The 23,334-nt window shown below is 44.9% G+C and overlaps 4 non-coding genes across 4 annotated transcripts; 2 read left to right on the plus strand and 2 right to left on the minus strand.

The window, feature by feature from the left end:
- The first annotated feature begins 2,159 nt into the window (after window positions 1-2,159).
- trnas-uga (transfer RNA serine (anticodon UGA)) lies at window positions 2,160-2,241 on the plus strand. Its single transcript has one exon. It is a non-coding gene; the product is annotated as a tRNA-Ser (tRNA).
- Window positions 2,242-6,349: 4,108 nt separating this feature from the next.
- trnai-aau (transfer RNA isoleucine (anticodon AAU)) lies at window positions 6,350-6,423 on the minus strand. Its single transcript has one exon. It is a non-coding gene; the product is annotated as a tRNA-Ile (tRNA).
- A 4,282-nt stretch (window positions 6,424-10,705) lies between these two features.
- Window positions 10,706-10,794, plus strand: trnap-ugg (transfer RNA proline (anticodon UGG)). Its single transcript is given in 2 exon segments — window positions 10,706-10,741; window positions 10,759-10,794. It is a non-coding gene; the product is annotated as a tRNA-Pro (tRNA).
- Window positions 10,795-15,983: 5,189 nt separating this feature from the next.
- trnas-gcu (transfer RNA serine (anticodon GCU)) lies at window positions 15,984-16,065 on the minus strand. Its single transcript has one exon. It is a non-coding gene; the product is annotated as a tRNA-Ser (tRNA).
- Between the last annotated feature and the right edge of the window lie 7,269 nt (window positions 16,066-23,334).

Here is a 23,334-nt window from a genome sequence, read left to right on the forward strand (position 1 = left end):
GAGCCTTTTAATTGGGAGCCCAATGGTCTTGCAAAGTTTCAAGGTGCTTGAAGGAAACTTCACAATAATCCACAACTGGAGAATTGTGTCCAATTCTGGGCACCGCACTTTAGGAAGGATGTGAAGGCCTGTGGGGTGGCGCAGAAAAGATTTACTGGAATGGTTTCAGGGATGAGGGACTTCAGTAACGTGGATAGACTGGAGAAGCTGGGGTTGTTCTCCTCAGGGCAGGAAGGTTGAGAGGAGATTTGATCGAAGTGTTCAAAATCAGGACGGGTTTAGATAAAGTAAATAAACAGAAACTGCTCCCGTTGGCGGAAGGGTCGAGAACCAGAGGACACAGATTTACGGTGGTTGACAAAAGAACCAAAGGCGATAAAAGGAAAAACTTCTTAAACCAGCGAGTGGATATAATCTGGAATGCATCTCCTGAAAGGGTGGTGGAAGCAGATTTAATCGTGACTTTCTAAAAGGAATTGGATAATTATTTGAAGGAAAAATATTTGCGGGTCTACAGGGAAAGAACGGGGGAATGGGACTAACTGGATTGCTCTTGAAGAGAGCCGGGGTAGGCTTAATGGGCCGAATGGCCTCCTTCTGTGCAGTAACGATTCTATGAATGTATGATTCCATCTCTCTGAAGCTTCATTTCAAATTCTGCTCACTTGATATTCAGGCTTTTTTTTTCTACACTTTTATTTCTCTCTCTCTCCCTGTCTCTGTCCCTCTCTGTTTTCCCCTGATGAACTTCTCAGATTTCCTTGAACGGCCAAAGCTCATCGAACCTGCGACACCAGCAGAGAAGGTTAAGATCGAAAGACTGAGACGGGAGGAAAAGTAAAGGACCAACCCAGATGATGAATTCATAGCCAATGTCCACATATTGATATCTCTTCGTCCTCATAGTGAAATCATCAGTACTTTTAGCCCAGTATAAAAACTAAGTCTTGTCTTTATAAAGCTCTTTTCACGACCTCAAGACGTCCCGAAGCGCTACACAGCGAATGAAGTATTTTTGAAGTGTAGTCACTGTTATACTTGTGGTAGAGTGGATAATCTGCGGATGCCGAGACAGACAACAATGTAGCTTTAGAGCAATTAATTGTGCAAAATCGCACTTAATAATACAAGTCGCACATTCGAAACGAATGTGGTAAAGAGAGGCTAATATTGTTGATATGTAATAGTGTGCAACTTCATATGGCCGGACATCGGAATAGAAAAAGTGATCGGATGGACAGAATGGTGGCCGATCGGCTGTGGGTGGCACCGATTTCTGCATTCGTTTCACCCCTCTGTTATCAGTGGCTCGTTGGTCTTGGGGAATGATCCTCACTTTGGGTATTTGCTGATTGTTGCGTGAGAGATCCCAGACGAGCCCTGCTATGTTCCCATTTTTAGTTCAAAATCACTAATTGGCTTCTCACGTCTTGTCAGCGGTGTAGTCGGCAGGATTGTCTTAATTCCAGTGCATGGAGGACAGAATGCAGAGGTTCTGTCGACGGCAACACACATGGAGAAAGGAAAATGTCTCAAGATGGTGTTCAAATTGAAGGTGAATGTCAACATATCCCAATTCACGTAACCTCATGAATGGAGAATGAAAATGCTCCTCCAGTGGGCGGTGATCGAATCCGGGCCTCCCGCGCAGAAAGCAAGAATTTTATCACTGAAATAACAAAGTCCGCACAGCAGCCGGCGGTATGTGGTCATTTCGAAACCTGTCTAAAAGAATATACAGTCTCAGAGTTCTCCTGTCATAACCTTCATTCTCTTCTGCAGCCGTGTCGGATTTGTCGCTTGCAGCTGCGATGACTCAATGATTAAGGCGTCGGACTTGCAATGTGATTTTCCAACCCAGCTTCGACGCAACACACGTGGAGAAAGGTAAATGTCTCAAAATGGTGCGCAGATTGAAGCTGAGGGAGAATGTCGCACAATTCACGCGATCTTATGAATGGAGAATGAAAATAATCCTGAATTCGAACTCCGATTTCCCACGTGATAAATGAGAATTCTATCACCGAGACAGCAAAGTCAGCACATGAACAAGCTTGAAGTTTCCAGTTGGAAACCTGTCTGAGAGAACAAAGTGTCACAGATCTCGTGTGATAACCCTACGCATTCTGATTTACAGCCGTGCATTATGTATTTTTGCAGCTGCGATGGCCGAGTTGTTAAGGCGTTGAACTTGAAATCCAATGGGGTTTGCCTGCACAAGTTCGAATCCTGTTCGCAGCGTTCATTTTTAAAGTTTCTTCAATAATCAAATACGTATGAACTTGAACGAACGGACCTTGTTCGCTCCCTCAGAGAGGTGCTCCATCGCCAACGATGCTTTTAATTCGGAGCCCAATGATCTCTTGCAAAATTGCAAGACACGTGAAGGAATCTCTCCCAAGCTCCATTCTAAATTCTGCTCGTTCGCAGAACTTGACATTTATACCATTTGTTTCCATACTTCAATCTCTCCCTGTCTCTGTTTCTTGACTCTCTGTGTTTTCTCCTGATGGATTTCTCAGGCTTCCTTGAACAGCCTGAGATGATCGAACCTGCAAAACCAGCAAAGAAGGGTAAAGATGGAAAGACTGCGACTGGAGGAGAAGCAAAACTGCAACCCAGCTGATGAATTCGTAACTAATGTCCACACATTTATGTCTCTTCGCCCTCACAGTGAAAAATCAACAATTTGAGTACAGTACACTAATGGTAGAGTAAATATGCGGATGGAGAGACCGACAATCGAACCGTTGTCGCGGTGATGAAAGCGCCGAAACCTAAACACTGGACCACAAGGAAACGCTGAAAATTCTTTGCTGTGAACAAGCAGAGCAACGCGGCCTTTCCTACTTGCCACTGTTGTAATTCATGTCATTTTGGGGCCAGACAAGCTGCTCGCACAAAATGCCATTTTCTGTTCAAACTACTATCGCGACAGAAGGTGATGTTCAGGCAATGACAGCACCAAGTGCAAGTAGGCATGTACATGAAATGGAAAGTGAGGTAAAATACTCCAACAAGCTAGCGGTGTAAATGTTTCCATTTCCAAAATTCACGCACCGAATCAATGCAGCTCCTGGGAAAACTGCAAGGAAAAGCAGGTCCATCGTGAATCGTTTGAAGCAACTGACAGTTTAAATTGGCATTTCCTGCTGCTCCTGTCGGGGGTGAGGGAGTAACACTGTCGGTATCTGCGTACAGTTTGATTTTGTACGGAACTGTACAGAGAAAATGTAAATATACCGGGGCTGTGAGATATTCTCTGTTATTCATATTTGACGACAAGAATATCCTCAGTCAGAAGCTGAAAAGAAGGGAGAGATAAGAGGTCTGAGAATAAACACAGAGCTGAATGAGTCACGGAAGAGTGAAAGGAAAATAAATGTAATCAGTTCCACTTTGTCTCGTGCGCAATCCTGGGAGCTCCCTGATGAACTGGTGGTTAAAATTCAGTGCTCCCACCGGCGCGTGTTTCGATTCTCGGTCAGGAAATCAACTTTAGCAAGATTTATGAACTTATTAAATTAATTACATGAAGATAATTAAACCCTGTTCATACCTGAATGACTGTTTTAATCATCATTAATCAACCGATAACTTTTTATTTGAGACTGGAGGAGATACTGACGTGGTTACCGAGACACAGTCAAAACTTTAATAACATTTTTGTGCTTTGATGTGATGAAATTTCTTCATTTAATAGACTGCATCTTAAGAATGGGATTAAAAACTCAATGCAGTCGTTGTTAAATTTAAAATTAACTGGCAATTGTCGCTGTTCATCACAGGAACGCCCTCAGCGGTTCTGCGATCAAGATAAAACTAACGCAACAAGGAACTTCTGATACAACACGAAAGGCATCGGGCGATGACAAAAATCCCCACCATTTTGCTTTTCCAAAATAAACGGTGTGACATTTATTCTCTGAACAAAGAAACAATCTGGTCTCGCTCACTACAGAAATCTCCATGTCACAGCAAACCAGCTCTCCTGCAGCTAGTGCGGCCTCCCTTCGGGCCTTTCGGGGGTTTGTCTGTCAAGAAGAATTGTAATTACCGTGAAGCCAATGTTCCATTCCTTTATATGATTCATGTGCCTGATTTCCGTCCGCAGGGTAAATGGTAGAATATCAGCCCTGCTCAGCTGGCAATGATTCCGGAATATTTTTTTGCTTCCAAAACATGCGTTGAAACCCTGGAACTTTGAGGCGATGAATCCTGAGGAAAAGTAAAATAAGGCCTCGAACCATCAAACTTTCACGCTAAAAGATAACACCGCCGAGAACAGGTGAAGAGGTCACCTGCTTAACTAATAATTCACTGGGCTCAACTTTGAGTTTGCAGCGACCAATATAACAACTGTCTACAGTCAGTGAAAAATGAATGGTTGAAACTTGCAGGAGTGAAAATCCAACAAACCGGCCTTCACTCTTAAACCAGCAACTATATAGAAAAATATGCCGCACAAATACTCGATTTCAGTGCGGTGACACTGGGCCAGAGTAAAGCTCAGTTAATATGATTGCCGAGTGGCTGGAGGGTGGATTTAAAACTCCTGACCGATTGCACTGCGCATTTTCCAGATCTGCTTGTATCACCAATCACTTCACTTCAGCAATTCGATTCTCGGTTTCTTTTCCCTGACGATTGATGAATTTTACAAATTGGAAGCGATCAATATCAAATGTAAACACGCCACCGACATGCTCACAGATGCAAAGCGGCCACGCTCTTCTTCAGTGAGATGAAAGTCAAGAACGATTTCACGGTCGAATGTAATGTCTAACAAAATTGATTCAACGAAAGTTCAGGTCGTTGAGGTGCCTTTAAATTCCTGTTTGTTTCCATTGAACTTCTTCCCAAAGCGTTTGAGATTCACGTGGGACGATTTGGGGACGTTATTTCCTTTTATGCAAAAGTTTCAACTGCAGTTCAAGATCAAAATTCCTGGGACCACAGTTGTTCACATTTTATCGGCGCTGGGACCACGGCTGTTCACAATATATCGGTGCTGGGACCACTGTTGTTCAAAATTTACATTCATGATTTGGACACGGGAATCGGAAGTGCAATTTCAAAATTTAGGAATGACAATTAATTGCGAGCTGTAATTTATACAAAGGAAAAATGAGAAAAATAAAGGAAGACATTAGTAAATTTGCAGAATGGGCGTGTAAATGGCAAATTAATTACATTATTTGTTGTGTACTCCCTTGCCTTTTTGCCCCCCCCCCCTCCCAACGAACTCACACTTCTTCAGATTGAATTGCATTTGCCACTTTTCTATCCACCTGTCCGCTCTATGGATATCTTCCTGCAGTCTACAGCTTTCCTCCTCACTATCAACCACAGGACCAATTTTTGTATCATCTGCAAATTTCTTAACCATGCCCCCTACATTTAAGTCCAAATCAATGATCTGTACCACGAAAAGCAGGGACCTGGTAGGAAGCCGCATGGAACCCCACACGAAACAGTCTTCCAGTCACAAAAGCACCCGTCGACCACAACCGCTTGCTTCCTGCCACTCAGCCAATTTAGAATTCAACTTGCCAATGTCCCTTGGATCCAATGGGCTTTTACATTTTTGACCAATCTGCCATGTAGAACTTTGTCAAAAGCCTCGCTAAAATCCATGTTGACTCCATCAATCGCGATACCCTCATCGATCCTCCTTGATACCTCCACAAATAATTCAATTCAAACGACCATCCCTAAACAAATCCACGCTGACTCTCCTTGATTAATCCGTGCCTTTTTAAATGACGATTTATACCTTTCCTCAGAATTGTGCTCGATAACTTGCCCACCATCGAGTTCAGGCCGACTGGCCTGTATTTACTCGATCTATCCCTTTCTGCCTTTTTAAACAATGGTACAACGTTAGCAATCCTCAAATCTTCCAGCACGATACCTTTTGCCAGGGTGGATTGGAAAATGATGGTCAGAGCCTCCGCTATTTCCTTCCTTGCTTCTGTTAACATCCTGGGATATATTTTATCTGGACCTGGAGATTCAGGTGGGGCGATATGAGGACTTCTTTTTCCGATTTGCAAACGTTTGTACCGCAGGTCAAGATCACAAGTCGAGGTCCAAATTTGGACGAATTCCGGCTTTGAACCTCAAATCGTGAATTATACCCCGACCCCAACAAGCCCCGAAACAAGAACGTGTCCTTAAATTAACGTGTTGCAGACACAGTCTATGAGAGGTCTGTCTGTGGAATGAAAGGGCGTTTGTGAACAGTCATTCTCGTATCCGTTTCCTCCTGAAACCTGAACAAATACGAACACCACATTGTTATTTTGTCGCTGAATTCCACAAATTCGGTAAAATAATAAGCTGTACAAGGCATTACTGGGAGTTGAACCCAGGATCTCCTGTTTATTGGACAGATGCTTTAACCAGCTAAGCCACAGCGCCAATTGCTGATACTTCAGCCCCACCTACTCGCACTAATATCTATCAGCGACACTTCACTGTTGGGGGTTCAGGCCGTTTTGTCTCTGTCCATTTCGCTTGTCCGTTCACCTGTGCATTCCGATACTGCCTGAATTTCTCGCTGTGTTCATCTTTGTGTATCCATCAGTGCGTTGAAATACGGATGATTACGTGTGATTGTATTTGTTACATTAAATAAATTAGGGATTCAGACAATTCTCGCTCTGACATTGAACAACTATTGAGCCGAACTTTACAGCGAAGTGTTGTTTATTGTGGTGCTGAAACTAAAAAATCCTCAGAGGAGCAAAAAGGGAAAAGGAGAAAAACTTGTGAGGGCAATTGAGGACAACTCTCAAGGTTTTTACAAGTGTATTCAGAGAAAGAAGGGAGGCTTGGAGTAATGGGTGCCGCTGAAAGACAGATGGAGGTGATATTGCAATTGAAAATCAGGAAATGGCAGAGTTGCGAAATTTTTACTTTGCATCGGTCGTCACAGACATGGATGAGGCTAACATACCAGAGACACGAGGAAAACTGTTAATAAATCAAGGGGATTCGTTTTAGTAAAATAATGGCAATGGAGAAAATAATTAGGCTAAAGATAGACAAATCTCCAGGACCTGATGGTTACCATCCCAGGGCATTAAAAGGAACAGGTGACGAAATTGTACATGCTTTAGTCATGATCGATAAAAACTCTCTTGATTGAGGAATTGTTATGTAACGGAGAGCATCTTGATTGGAGGCTTCTTTTTGAGAAAGATCTCGAAGTGATAATTGAGAGACCGCAAATAAAGCTGTTTGGCAGGAGCGCTGATGTTGTCGGTTGTTCGCTGCTCTCGTGTTGCACAATTGTTAAGCGTGTGTCACTTATTTATAGCAGTATGGGCTCCAGAAATGACCAGGTTGTGAGTTCGAGCGTCGTTTACAATAATCAAACCTTTTACTCCGAACATTTTGACCGGAGTTCAAGGTACAACTGGTCCGCTCCATAACGCATCTTGTTAACAACCAATCCTTTTTACAATACGCCCTTGTGGGACAAACGTATGGAGGTCAACACTCTACTTCTTAGTTTTCACATGTGGGCACTTGGGTTCCTCTGGCCTACCGTCTTGCAATAGCAGGTGCCAGTTTACTTGTTCAAAGGGGGGGAGTGGGCTTTTAGCGGCAGCTCAGATGGCAATGGGGCCGGTCCGAGATCTTGAAATCTAAAGAACCAAACAAACAATTCTTCTTCTCGTTAAGCCGACATTCATCGGTTGGAAGTTTCGTGTGGGGAACATTTGGAAGGGAAATATGCTGCCTGGTGTCACTGCGTAACGGGAGAAATTATTCAGCTTACAGATGTTAATACGCTGAAAGGTCGTGAGGCCTTTTCCAACTCCCGTGTGGGACAAGTTCAGCTTTCGAGCCGTTGGGTAAAGTGTTATTTTAATTGGTGCTAACGAATGACAAGACATTTAGCACAAACAAGAAGAATTGTAAACTCACGAGTTCACTGTTCATATTTCTTGCATCATGTTCAACAGCAACAAGGATTCTCCTCAACACGTTGCTGAGAATTTTATCAAACAGACCCCACGCTCGTTCGACGGCTGCAGGGTTAATTCAGAGACCTCCCATGAATATGTACGATGGGAGATTATGTAGTATCGAGCCTGGGTAGCTCAGTCGGTAGAGTATCAGACTTTTAAAGTGAGTAGTGAGCTGAAGGTCCAACGTTTAACTCCCTGTCCAGGCTCCAAATTTCGGGACAGCTGGCAAGCTGTGACTTTTCAGCGGGACCTGCGATGTGTTGTCAAAGTTTCGATTGTATCTTGTTTCCCAGGGATGGGCAGTAATGCGCGGTCTGAGGCGGTTCCCGATCAGGAATTCAACATTTACAAAATAGTTTACTGTATTAGTTCACTGTATTAATTTCGCAAAACTCATTAAACTCTGTAAAAAAAGACGAATACTTGTTCAGATCGCCATTAATCAACCAGTAACTTTCTGTTTCCGGCTGAAAGAAATGCTAACTTTTTTATGCGCTCATTCACCAGGCCGAATTTAGGGAGTTCAGAGGGGAAGTGAAAAAGGAAATGAGAGGCAAAGAGAAATATGAATATAGACTGACGACCAGCATAAAAGTGCATCCAAAAATCTTCTACAGGCATGTAAACAGTAAACGGGTAGAAAGGGCCGATTAGGCACGATAAAGGAGATCTACTCATGGAGGCAGAGGGGATGGCCTATGTACCAAATGAGTACTTTACATTTGTCTTTACCAAGGAAGAAGATGCTGCCAGAGTCTCAGCAACGGAAGGTATAGTTGAGATACTGGATGGTCTAAACATTGATAAAGAAGAGGCACTTGAACGGCTGGCTGTACTTAAAGTAGATAAACCACCACTCCGGATGGGATGCATGCTTGGTCGCTGAGGGAAGTAAGGGTGGAAATTGCGGAGTTACTGGCCATTATCTATCAACATCCTTAGATATGTGCGTGGTGCCAGAGGACTGGAGAATTGCAAAGGTTACACCCTTGTTGAAAAAAGTGTGTACAGATAAACCCAGCAACTATAGGCCAGTCAGTTTAACCTCAGTGGTGGGGAAACTTTTAGAAACGATAATCCCGGACAGAATTAACAGTCACTTGGACGAGGGTGGATTGATTCGGGAAAGCCAGCACGGATTTATTAAAGGCAAATCGTGCTTAACTAACCTGTAACAGTTTTTTGATGAGGTAACAGAGAGGAGAGATGAGGGCAATCCAGTTGATGTGGTTTATATGGACTTTCAAAAGGTGTTTGATAAAGTGCCGCATGGTGGGCTTATCATCAAGATTGCGGCCCATGGAATAAAGGGGGCAGTAACAACATGAATGCAGAATTGACTAAGAGCAGGAAACAGAGATTACTGGTGAACGGTTGTTTTTCGAACTGGAGAGAGTTGCACAGTGGTGTTCCCCAGGGATCAGTGCTGGGATCACTGCTTTTCTTGATATATATTAATGACTTGGACTTGAGTGAACAGGGCACAATTTCAAAATTTGCAGATGAAACAAAACTTGGAAGGGTAGTAAACAGTGATGAGGATAGTGATAGACTTCAAAGGACATAGACAGGCTGGTGGCATGGGCGGAGACGTGGCAGATAAAATTTAACGCAGTAAAATGCGAAGTGATACATTTCGGTCGGAAGAATGAGGAGAGGCAATATAAACTCCAGGGCACAAATGTAAAAGCGGTACAGGAATAAAGAGGGGTGTATGTGTTGAAATTGTTGAATGTGGCAGGGCAGGTTGAGAAAGCGGTTAAAAAGCATGGGAGATCCTGGGCTTTATAAATAGATGCATAGAGTACAAAATTACAAAAGTGTGGAAGTCAGGATGAAACTTTATAACACACTGGTTCGAACACAACTGAAGTATCGTGTCTGGTTCGGGACACCGCACTTCAGGAAAGATGTGAAGGCCTTCGAGGAGGTGCAGAAAAAAATACTATAATAATTCCAGGGATGAGGGACTTTAGTTATGTGGATAGACTGGAGAATCTGGGGTTGTTCTCCTTGGAACAGAGACGGTTTTGTCGAGATTTGATAGAGGTATTCAAAATCATGAAGGATCTAGGCATGGAAGATGGAGAGAAACTGTTCCCATTGGCGGAAGGGTCAAGAACCAGAGGACATAGATTTAAAGTGATTGGCAAAATAACCAAAGGTGACATCACGAAAAACTTTTTTACACAGCGAGAGGTTAGGGATCTGGAATGCACTGCCCGAGGGTGTGATGGAGGCAGATTAAATCATGGCCTTCAATGGGGAACTGGATGAGTACTTGAAAGGAAAAAATTGCACGGCTTCGGGGAACGGCGGGGGAATGGTTCCAGCAGGATTGCTCTTGCAGACACGACTCGATGGGCCGAATGGCGTCTTTCCGTGCTGTAACCTTTCCATGATTCAACTCGATGTTTAGGAGGCGATGCAAAGGGAACAGAGCGTGCCGTGATTCGACATAACTCTCAGTGTCATCCAAAGCAACGGAGTTTAAGAGCAACTAATCCTGAAACGTCTTACTTGATAACTCAAGTCGTACACTCGAAACCAATTTGGTAAAGGGAGACTAATATTGGGGACTGGAAATATTAGTGTACAACTTGATATTGCTGTACACCCGAATAGAAAACGAGATTGGATGGAGAGAAGTGGTCTGAAAGGATGGCCGATCGGCTGTGGGAGGCAACGAACTTTTACACTGGTTGCACGGTTAGACTAAGAGCGGCTCGTTGGTCTAGGGGTATGATTCTCGCTTTGGGCGTCTGATTGAGTGATATGTGAGAGGTCCCGGGTTCAAATCCCGGACGAGCCCTTCTGTGTTGCTCCTTTTAATGAAAAGTCACCAGTTGGCAAATGATATTTTTCAGTGTTGCTGTTAGTGGAACTGAATTTTATCCAGAGTATTTTTGAGCTCCAGTGGATTTAATGCCGAAGTTTCGTCGGCGCAACACACGTGAAGCAAATAAAATGTCTCAAGATGATGAGGAGATTGAAGCTGAATTTGGATTTTTCCCAATTCAGGCGGATATTCGATGACGGGATCGAGAGCCACATATCCAAGTTTGCCGATGACACCAAGATGGGCAGCATTGTAAGCAGTGCAGATGAAAGCATAAAATTACAGAGAGGCATTAATATAATAAATGAATGGGCAAAATTGTGGCAAATCGATATCAATTAATTCAAGTGTGCGGTCATCCATTTTGGACAGAAAAGGATAGATCAGAGTTCTTTCCAAATGGTGAAAAGCTCGAAACTGTGGAGGTCCAAAAAGACTTAGGTGTCCATGTACATACATCATTAAAATGTCATGGACGCGTACAAAAAATAATCAAAAATTTTAATGGAATGTTGGTCTTTATATCTGGAGGACGAGAATACAAGGGGATAGGCATTATGATACAGCTATACAAAGCCCTGGTTAGACCACACCTGAAGTACTGTATTCAGTTCTGGGCAACGCACCTTAGGAAGGATATATTGGCTGTGGAGGGAGAGCAGCGTCGATTTACTAGAATGTTACCTGGACCCCAAAGGAGAGATTACACAAACTAGGGTTTACCTCGAATTTAGGAGATTAAGGGCCGATTTGATCGAACTTTTCAAAATATTTAGGGGAACTGATGGAGCAGATAGAGAAAAACTATTTCCGCCGTTTGGGGTGTCCAGGACTAGGGGACAGAACCTAAACATTAGGGTCAGGACTTTCAGGAGTGAAGTTGGGAAACACCTCTACAAGCAAAGGAAGGTCGAAGTTTGGAACTCTCTTCCGCAAACGGCAGTTGATGCGAACTGAATTGTTAATTTTATACCTGAGATTGATCGATTTTTGTTAACTGAAGTTATTAAGCGATACGGGGCGAAAGCGATTATATGGAGTTCGGTCACATATCAGCCATGATCTGTTTGAATTGCGGAACAGGCTCGAGGGGCGAAATGGTATACTTATATTCCTCAGCTCCTCATTGGTGAGAATGATTCTGCATTGGCCGGAAATCGAACCAAAGTCTCCCGCATAAGAGGTGAGAATTCGACCCCTGCACAACCAATGCGCGCGTTCTTAATAGCGGCAAGTGTCCATTTGGAATCCTATCTGAATGAACATGCCGTTTACAGCTGCGGTCGCCGAGTGTTTAAAGCGTTGGACTCAAAATTCAATTGAGGTTTTCCTGCCCAGGTTTGAATTCTACTCGCAGAGCTACTGTTTAAAGATCACTTCAGTGCTGAAATAGATTAACTTGGAGTTAATTGACCGCATTTATCTCTCGCCCAGAATGAGAGATTCCACAGCGTGGCCGGTGCTTTTAATTAGTGTCGGATCTTCTCTTGCAAGATTTCAAGACCCGAGAAGGAATCTCTCCCAATCTGTAACTTAAATTCTACTAGTTTGCAAAACCTGACATTTTTGCTCTTTATTTTCTTTGTCTGCATCTCTCTCTCTCTCCCTGTATCTGTCTCTTGTCTCTGTTTTCTCCCCGATGGACTTCTCAGGCTTCCTTGAACGGCGAGAGCTGATCTAACCGGCAGCAATAGCAGAGAATGTGAAAGAAAAAAAATACTGAGACAGTAGGAAAAGGAAAGGTGCAACCCAGCTGATAAATTCGTACCTAATGTATCCACATTCATGGATCTTCGCTCTCACAGTGAATGAAAGCAGCAATTTGAGTAAAGAATACTTATGGTAGAGTGTAAACTATGACGATGCCGAGACAGACGACAATGTCGTTTCAGAGCGATTCATTCTGTAAAGTGTTACTTGATAATACAAGTCGTACATTCAAAACAAATTTGATATTTTTGATGTGATATAATTAGTGCAGAACTTGACATTGTACAAGAAAGCGGGATTGTGTGGACAGAGCGTTCTGAAAGGATGGCGGATCGGCTGCGTAGCAGCGAAATTTTACAGTGGCTGCACGGCTCTGTTGCCAGTTGTTCTTTGGGGCTGATTCTCGCTCAGGGAGTTTCATTGGTTCAAATCCCGGATGAGCCCCGTTGTGTCCCCATTTTTAGTCAAAAATCACCAATTGGCTTCTCACATTTTTTCAGCGGTGCAGAAGGCTGATTTGACTTATCTCCAGCAGAACATGTTTGAGCACCAGAGGACAGAATGCAGAGGGTTTGTCCACGCAACACACGGAGACGAAATGAAGATAATCTTTCAAGAAGTTGGACGGATTGAAGCCGTCACATGAATTTATCCCAATTCAGGCGATCTCATGGGCACAGAATACAAAAGGTAAAGGATGCTGCATTGTCCTGGAAACAAACTCATGGTTTACCGCCGGCAGGCAAGAGTTCCACACTGAACCACCAATGCACACACGGCTGCAGACTGCACGTGTAGCGTTGGATACAAGTCTAGAACATGCAGTCTGGCAGAGTTCCCGTATGTCCACCTCGAAGATTTCACGAATGGCCTTTAAGCTGTATCTTAAATTCTGCTCAATCACAGAATTTGGAGATTTATACTATTTTTCTTTGCATGTATCTCTCTGTCTGCGTTTCTTCTCTCTCTGTGTTTCCCCCTGATGGACTTCTCCGGCTTCTTTGAACGGCCAGGTCTGGAAACCCGGGCGTTGCAGAAGGGTTTCTGGAACGCCCGGGTTTCCAGAATGTCGGATCTTCAGTCCAATTGTTGGATTTCGACGGGAGCAGCTTTGAGATTTTCGTCTCCGTTTTTAGAAAATATAAACCCAGATGGGTTTTCACCTCCTCGGGTCCCGTTAACTTCGGCTAATGGGAATGAACCCAATCCATCATTCGGTCTTAATATCTGTATTCTCATTGCTAAAGAATAAAATTACGGGGCTACAGTTAGTTTGAGGACACATTTTAGAAATTAACATATCACAGACTTATTCGAAAACTAGAAGCACGTGGGATTAACGGACCGGTGGCAACGTGAGCACGTAATCAGCTAAAGGATCGGAGGCAGAGAGTAGTGGTGAACGGATGTTTTTTCTGACTGGAGAGAAATATGCAGTGGAATCCCCCAGGGGTCGGTATTAGGACTATTGCTTTTCTTGTTTTTTATACATGACTTGGATGTAGGAATAGGAAGTGCAGTTTGAAAGTTTGCGGATGATACAAAACTTAGCAACGTAGAAAATAGTGAGGAAGATAGTAGCAGACTTCAGGAGAACATGGACAGACTGGTGAAATGGGCAGTCACGTGACAGATTTAACGCCGATCAGTGTGAAGTGATGAACTTTTGGAAGAAGAACAAGAAGAGGCAGTATAATCGAAATGGAACAATTTATGGGGGGTTGCAAGAGCAGAGGGACCTGGGGGAGCATATTCACAAAACAGGGCAAGTTGATAATGTAGTTAAAAAAGCGTATGGAATATTTGGCTTTGTAAATGGGGGCATTGAATTTGAATACAAGGAAGTCACACTAAACCTTTACAAATCACTGGTTAGGCCTCAGCTGGAATGTATTGTTGATTTCTGGGCACCATACTATACGAAGGATGAAAAGGGATTGAAGAGGATTCAGAGCAGGTTGGCCTGGATGATACCAGGGATGAGGGACTTCAGTTATTTGGAAAGATGGGAGAAGCTGGGATTATTCTCCGTACAGCAGAGATGGTTAACGGGAGACCTAATAGAGATATTCAAAATAATGAGGGGTTTTGACAGAGCAAGTAGGGAGAAACTATTTCCTCTGGCAAATGGGTCGGTAACCAAAGGTCATAGATTTAAAATAATTGGCAAAGTAACTAGAGGAATCGAAGAGTTTTTTTTTCACACAGAGGGTTTGTTAAGACCAGGAACGCACTTCCTGAAAGGGTGGTGGAAGCAGATTCCACAGGATCATTCAAAAGGCAATTGGACATGTACTTGAAGAGGACTAATGTGCAGGGTTATGGGGAAAATCTGGGGTGTGGGTCTAATTTGGACAGGTCTTCGAAAAATAGCCGGCACAGGTACGATGGCCGAATGGCCTCCTTCTATGCTGTAAGATTCTATGATTACCTTCTGAATCGTTGGAATTGACAATATTCAGTGTTGTGGAGCCAAGAAAATTATAACCATGATATTCGGCTTCTCCATTCCCTTATGAATATCGCAGATTATAATGTCCAGGCGGGGTGGGACTGAATGGGGGATAGAGTGCGGAGATTGGAATGGAAGCCTAGCAGAATGAACTTGATCTCAACAGCAGGCGGTGAACCTTCTTCTCCAGAGAGGATCGTCATTTCAGTTCAGAAGGAAAAAGGTATCAAGAAAGTCGGGTGAAACAGATCCGGAATGATCCGGGACTGACAGCACATCCCTTTGAAACAGACACAGATACGGAATGATCCGGGACTGACAGCACATCCCTTTCAAACAGACACAGACACGGAATGATCCGGGACTTGCAGCACATCGCTTTGAAACAGGCACAGACACGGAATGATCCGGGACTTACAGCACATCCCTTTTAAACGGACACAGACGCGGAATGATCCGGGACTGACAGCACATCCCTTTTAAACAGACACAGACACGGAATGATCCGGGACTGACAGCACATCCCTTTTAAACAGACACAGACACGGAGTGATCCGGGACTTACAGCACATCCCTTTTAAACAGACACAGACACGGAATGATCCGGGACTTACAGCAGATCCCTTTTAAACAGATGGAGACATGGAACGATCCGGGACTTACAGCACATCCCTTCAAACAGACACAGACACGGAATGATCCGGGACTTGCAGCACATCCCTTTTAAACAAATGCAGACACGGAATGATCCGGGATTTACAGCACATCGCTTTTGAACAGACACAGACTCGGAATGATCCGGACATACATCATAATTATGGTACATACGTTTCTCTTCCGTTGACCAGAATGTTTACTCGTTTTACAATGACACCACTGCACACTTTGATTATTCGCAACCTCACAATCTCAACACCTTCGTGGTTGGAACTGTTGCGAGAAGGAAGGAACCGACCTTCTGGAAGGACTGAATGAAAGAAACAAGATTATAGCACAATATCGACGAGGATGGGATTCGAACCCACGCGTGCAGAGCACAATGGATTAGCAGTCCATCGCCTTAACCACTCGGCCACCTCGTCGCATGCGCAAACTTATGAAAGCTCCTTTATTCAAAATGAAAATACTGCCTATGTTGCCAAACTGAAATAAAAACAGTTAATGCTGGACATCCTCAGCAAGTCAGGCAGAATCTTTAGATGTAGAAACAGAGTTAACATTTCATGTAGATGACCATCACATGAGTATTCTATTAGAAACCTGACTTGCGCCTTGTAGATGGTGAGACGGCTTTGGGGAGTCAGGAGGTGAGTCACTCGGTGCAGAATATCCAGCCTCTGACCTGCTCTTGTCGCCACAGTATTTTTGTGGTTCGTCCAGTTAACTTTCTGGTTGATGGTGACCACCTGGATGTTGATGGTGGGGGATTCCTGGAAAGATTCCAGGAATGAGGGGCTTTAGTTTCATGGATAGACTGGAGAAGCTGGGGTTGTTCTCCTTGGAATAGAGACAGTTGCGAGGAGATTTAATAGAGGTATTCAAAATCATGAAGGATCTGGACAGAGTAGATAGAGAGAAACTGTTCCTATTGGCGGAAGGTTCAAGGACCAGAGGACAGAGATTCAAGGTGTTTTGCAAAAGAGCCAAAGGTGACATGAGGAAAAACTTTTTGACACAGCGAGTGTTCATGATCTGCAATGCACCGCCCGAGGGGGTGGTGGAGGCAGATTCAATCATGGCCTTCAACAGGGAACTGGATAAGTATTTGAAATGAAAAAGAAATACAGGGCGACAGGGAAAGGGCGGGGTGGGGTCTTGCTGGGTTGCTCTTGCAGAGACCCGGTACGGACTCGATGTGCCGAATGGCCTCCTTCCATGCTGTAACCTTTCCATGATTCTATTCTATGTGTCGGGGGCGATGCAAAGCGACCGGAGCATGACGTAAATCGACCTGCTCATGTCCATTCCCTGATAATAAATCCGAGTGTGATGCAAAGAAGAAATACATAATTATGGTACATATCTTTCATCTTATGCTCACCATAAGAGATACTTCGTTCACCAGGGGGCCATTGCGCACTTTGATTGATACTTCACCTGGATCACCCCTTTCACTCCCAACACCTCCGTGCAAGAAACATTTTGGGTGGCAATTCAGAATTTGCTGATTTGTGCAAACAGATGTAAGCCAGCAATGCGGAAACGCACTTCTTTGGAAAGAAGATTTTTGGGTGACGTGGCCAAAATAAACAGCTCTACCAATTATAGCAGAGGGGGATCCGAACCCACATAATCGGAAGATTGACGCCAGCATTTTAAACAGCTGCATTGCTCTCCTCCATACCAGTCTACCCAGCTCTGCTAAAAACGTTCAGAGGGCTGAAACCTTACCTCTGGTTCTTTCTCCACAGGCGCTGCCTGACCTGCTGAATGTTTCCAGCATTTTCTGTTTTCATTTTTGTGATTTCACAATGGCTGTTTTCCTGAAAACACCCAATTTGACCCAAGGACAAAGCTCACACTTCACTTTCCCCACGCGCTTTAAAGTGTGTCGTTTCTGAACAAAATCCCCTCCGCGCCGAACATTCAAAGGACCTTTCGCTCACGGCCAACCTCCTGTAATCGACACTTTTTCACCATTGCCGCTCTTCTCATTTCTCCTCATTCCTTTTCAATCGGACATTTCCACAGACCTATTAAGATCAAGCGGAACATTTCCGACCTGACTGCACCGCCCAGACTGCCAAAAGTGCAACTTTCAGCCGTCATTCGCAGCTATGTCGCGCCGCCCGTCTCTCCCGCCCATCAACTGCTCGGGGAAAAGCGCCAACGACCATGAAAACAAAACCCAGTTCTTCAGTTAACATCCCCCGTGTCACAAGATACCCCATGGAAATTTCACCGAAAAGTATGCCGCTGTCCTTCCGAATGCCAGCCCTGCTTTCTTAGTGCTTGTCTCTGGAACAGTCACGCAGATCAAAAAGTATTGATTGGTTTCAAGGAACAAATGAACATTTGGACATTTTCCCCCGAGAAACAGCGGTCGATGCAGAGCAAATTTAAGTGGTAAGAATGTGAAAGTGGATGTTAGAGTAGGCAAGGCCGCATTAAATTCTCAATGAAATGGACCATGATTGTGGAAGGAAGAAAAAGCTGGAAGAAGCGGCAGGTCTGAATTTTGGATCATCCAGCAGAGACACATGAGAGAACAAAAACAGGATACAGACAAAGGTGCTGGAGGCAGAAAGAAAAAGCACGAAATAAGATGAATGGAAAGAGAGTGACTCCGTGGAGCGCGAATAGATACAGTAACATAGTGGTTATGTTACTGGCTAATAAGACAGAGGACTGGACTCATAATCCGGGGTCACGAGTTCATAATCCCGCCATGACAGCTGGAGAATTTCAATTCAATTAATAAAAATTAAACCTGGAATTAAAATACCAGCATCAGTAATGGTGGCCATGAAACTACCGCATTGTTGTAAAAACCCATCTGGTTTACTCATGCCCTTCAGGGAAGGAAACCTGCCGTCCTTACCCAGTCTGGCCGAAATGTGACTCAAGACCCACAGCGACCAATGTGGTTGATTCCTAATTGCCCTCTAAAATGGCCTAGCAAACCACTCAGTTGTAAAATCTCGATTAAAAGTCATAATAAATCCGGACGGGCCAATAGGCACCGGACACGACAAAGGCTCAAACCAAGCCCAGTCGACCCTGCAAAGTCCTCCTCACGAACATCTGGGGACTTGTGCCAAAATTGGGAGAGCTGTCCCTCAGACTTGTCAAGCAACTGCCTGACATAACCACACTCACAGAATCATACCTTTCAGCCAAAGTCCGCAGACTCTTCCATCACCTCCCTGGGTATGTCCTGTCCCACCGGCAGGACAGACCGACCAGACAGTGGCGGTACAGTGATATGCAGTCAGGATGGGAGTGTTCAACATTGACTGTGGACCTCATGGCATCAGGTCAAACATGGGCAAGTGAAACCACCTCCTGACCAGCCCTCAGCAGCTGATATCAGTCCTCCTCCATGTTGAACACCACTTGAAGGAAGCATTGAGGGTAGCTGGGGGACTTCAATGTTCATCACCAAAGGTGGCTCGGTAGCACCACTACTCGCCGAGGCCTGAAGGGCATTGCTGCAAGATTGGGCCGACTGTAGATGGTGAATGAATCAACACGAGGGAAAAACCAACTTGACCTCGTCCTCACCAATCTACCTGTCGCAAATGCATCTATCCATGACAGTATTGGTGGGAGTGACCACTGCACAGTCCTCGTGGAGACGAAGTCCTGTCATCGCACTGAGGATGCCATCCAACGTGTTACGTGGCACTACCACCGTGCTAAATGGGATAGATTCATAACAGATCCAGCAGCTCAAAACTGTGCATTCCATGAGGTGCAGTATGGCCATCCTGCAGCAGCACAATTGTATTCCAGCAAAATCTGTAACTTCATGGCCCGGCATATTCCTCACTCTACCAACAAGCCAGGGGATCAACCGTGGTTCAATGAGGACTGCAGAAGAGCATGCCAGAAACAGCACCTGGTGCACCTCAAAATGAGGTGCCAACCTGGTCAAGCTACAACTCCGGCGTAAATGCATTCTAAACAGCGGAAAAAAACATGCTATAGATTAGAGCTAAGCGATTCTACAACCAATGGATCAGATCAAAGCTCTGCAGTCCTGCCACAGTTAATCGGGAATGGTGGTGGACAATGAAACAACTAACGGGAGGAGGAGGCTCGGCAAACTCTGTAAATTTCCCCATCCTTAAATGATGGCAGAGTTCAGCACGTGAGTGCAAAAGACAAGGCTGTCAGCGTTTGCAGCCAGAAGTGCCGAGTGGATGAATCCATCATGGCCTCCTCCCCATATTCATAGCAGCCAGCCTTCAGCCAATCCGATTCACTCCACGTGATATCAAGAAACGACGAAGTGCACTGGATACAGCAAAGGCTGTGGGCCCCGACAACATTCCGGCTGTAGTACTGAAGTCTTGTGCTCCAGAACCAGCTGCGCCTCTCGCCAAGCTGTTCCAGTACAGCAACAACACTGGCATCTAACCGACAACGTGGAAAATTACCCAGGTATGTCCTGTCCAAAACAGCAGCACAAATCCAATCCGGCCAATTACAGCCCCACCAGTCTCCTCACAATCATCAGCAAAGTGATGGAAGGTGTCGTTGACAGTCCTATCGAGCGGAACTTACTCACCAATAACCTGTTCAACGATGCTCAGTTTGGGTTCCGCCAGGACCTCTCGGCTCCAGACCTCATTACAGCCTGGGTCCAAACATGGATAAAAGAGCTGAATTCCAGAGGTGAGGTGAGAGTGAATAACCTTGACATCAAGAGAGCATTTGACCGAGTGTGACACCAAGGAGCCCTCGTAAAATTGAAGTCAATGGGAATCAGGGGGAAAACTCTCCAGTGGCTGGAGTCATACCGAACAAAAAGGAAGATGGTAGTGGTTGTTGGAGGCCAATCATCTCAGCCCCAGGTCATTGCTGCAGGAGTTCCTCAGGGCAGTGTCCTGGGCTCAACCATCTTCAGCTGCTTCATCAATGACCTTCCCTCCATCATAAGGTCAGAAATGGGGATGTTCGCTGATGACTGCACAGTGTTCAATTCCATTCGCAACCTCTCAAATAATGAAGCAGTCCGAGCCCGCATGCAGCAAGACCTGGCCAACATCCATGCTTGGGCTCATAAGTGGCACGTAATATTCACGCCAGACAAGTGCCAGGCAATGACCATCTCCAACAAGAGAGAGTCTAACCACCTCCCCTTGACATTCAACGGCATTCCCATCGCCGAATCCGCCACCATTAACATCCTGGGGGTCAACATTGACCAGAAAATTAACTGGACCAGCCATATAAATAATGTGGCTACGAGGGCAGGTCAGCTGCTGGGTATTCTGCGGCGAGTTACTCACCGCCTGACTCCCCAAAGCCTTTCCACCATCCACAAGGCTCAAGTCAGGAGTGTGATGGAATACTCTCCCCTTGCCTGAAGGAGTGCAGCTCCAACAACACTCAAGAAGCTCGACACCATCCAGGACAATGCAGCCCGCTTGATTGGCACCCTATCCTCCACCCCAAACATTCACTCCCTTCACCACCTGCGCACAGTGGCTGCAGTGTGTACCATCCACATGATGCACTGCAGCAACTCGCCAAGGCTTCTTCGACAGCACCTCCCAAACCCACACCCTCTACCACCAAGAAGCACATGGGAACAACACCACCTGCACGTTCCCCTCCAAGTCACACACTATCTCGACTTGGAAATATATCGCCGTTACTTCATCGTCGCTTGGTCAAAATCCTGGAACTCCCTTCCTAACAACACTGTGGGAAAACCTTCACCACACGGACTGCAGCAGTTCAAGAAGGCGGCTCACCACCAGCTTCACAAGAGCAATTAGGGATGGACAATAAATGCCGGCCTCGCCAGCGACGCCCACATCCCATGAACGAATAAAACATTAATGTGAAGACATTGGCTGCAGCAGCGGGGTTGCACCTTTACTTTTCCTACTGTATCAATCTTTCTTTTACCTTCTCTGCTGGTGTTGCAGGTTCGATCAGGCATCGCCGTTTAATGAACCCTGAGAAGTCCATCAGTGGACAATACGAGAGACAGAGACAGGGAAAGATAGAGAAATGCATGCAAAGAAAATAAAGAGAATGCATCGAATCATACAATTATGAAATGGGTACAACACAGAAGGAGGCTATTCGGTCCATCGATCCCGTGCTGGCTCATTGTAAGAGCGATCCAGTCCGTCCCACTCACCCGCTCACCCGCTCCTTCACGTGTGTTGCGCCTTGGAAACTTACGCACCCTGTCCTCTGGAGCTCAAATATTCTCTGGATATAATTCAATTCTCCCAACAGCAACACCGAAAAGATGTCGGAAGCTAATTGCTGATTTTTCACGAAAAGCATTGAGACAGGAGAGGTCGTGCGCGCTTTGAAGCTGAGATCTCGCGTATATCATTTAACGCAAACCTCGAAGCGAGAATCATACCCCATGACCCACGAACCGCTGCCAGTGCAGTCGTGCCTCCCACTGCCGATCGGCCACCCTTTCAGACCTCTTCTGTCCATCCAATCTCGTTTTCTGTTCTGGTGCACAGCAATATCAAGTTGTACATTAACTATTTCCAGTGACCAATATCAGCATCCCTTTACCAAATTGGTTTCGACTGTACGACTTGAATTAAGAAGTAAGACGTTTCAGAATTAGTTGCTCTGAAACTACATTGCTTGGGAGGAGACTGAGAGATGATGCAGATGAACATCGGAACGTTGGAGTGCATGTCCACAGATTCCAGAAGGTAGCAGAACAGGTAGATAATGTGGTTGAGAAGTCATAACGGTTTCTCTGCATTATTAGCAGAGGCATAAAATATAAGAGCAGGCGTGTTATGTTAGAAATTTATAAAACAATAGTTATGGCACAGCAAGAATACTGCATACAGTTGTGGTCACCACATTACAGGAAAGGTGTGATTGCACTCGAGATGGGACAGAGGAGATTTACGACAATGTTGCCAGAACTGGAGAATTTTAGCTTTGAGGATAGATTGGATAGGCTGGGGTTGTTCGCTTTGGAACTGATGAGGCTGTCGGGAGATTTAATTTAGGTGTATAAAATTATGACGGGCCTGGATAGAGTGCATAGCAAGAACCTATTTCCCTTAGCAGGGAGGTCAATAATCAGGGTACATGGATCTAAGATAATTGGTCGAAGAATTAGAGGGCAGCGGAAGATATATTTCCCACCCAGTGGGCGGTGGGGGTCGGGAAATCACTGCCTGAAAGTGTGGGAGAGGCGCATTGAAAAATAAAAACTTCAGTCTGCACCTGAAGATCCGTAACCTACAAGATTAGGGACCAAACGCTGGAAAGTGAGATGAGGCTCGGTACCGATTTTTCGGCCGGCACAGGCACGATGTGCAGAATGCCTTCCTTCTGTGGCCTAACTTTCTCGGATTCTACGATATGATTGCCGTCTGTCTCGGCATCGTGATAACATACACTCTAACATAAGTATACTTTGATCAAATTGGTGCTTTGTTTCATTGTGAGAGCGAAGAGACATAAGTGTATAAGCATTAGCTGCAGCAGCTGGGTTGCACCTTTACTTTACCTACCGTCACAGTCCCTTTTTTTACCCTCTTCTGCTGGTGTTGCAGGGTAGATCAGCCTTCGCCGTTCAAGGAAGCCTGAGAAGCCATCAGGGGTCAAAAAGAGAGACAAGAGACAGAGACAGTGATGCATGCAAAGAAAATAAAGAGTATAAATGTCAGGTTTTGCAAGCC

This window comes from Heptranchias perlo, chromosome 20 (assembly GCF_035084215.1).
Source record: "Heptranchias perlo isolate sHepPer1 chromosome 20, sHepPer1.hap1, whole genome shotgun sequence".
Lineage (NCBI taxonomy): Eukaryota > Metazoa > Chordata > Chondrichthyes > Hexanchiformes > Hexanchidae > Heptranchias > Heptranchias perlo.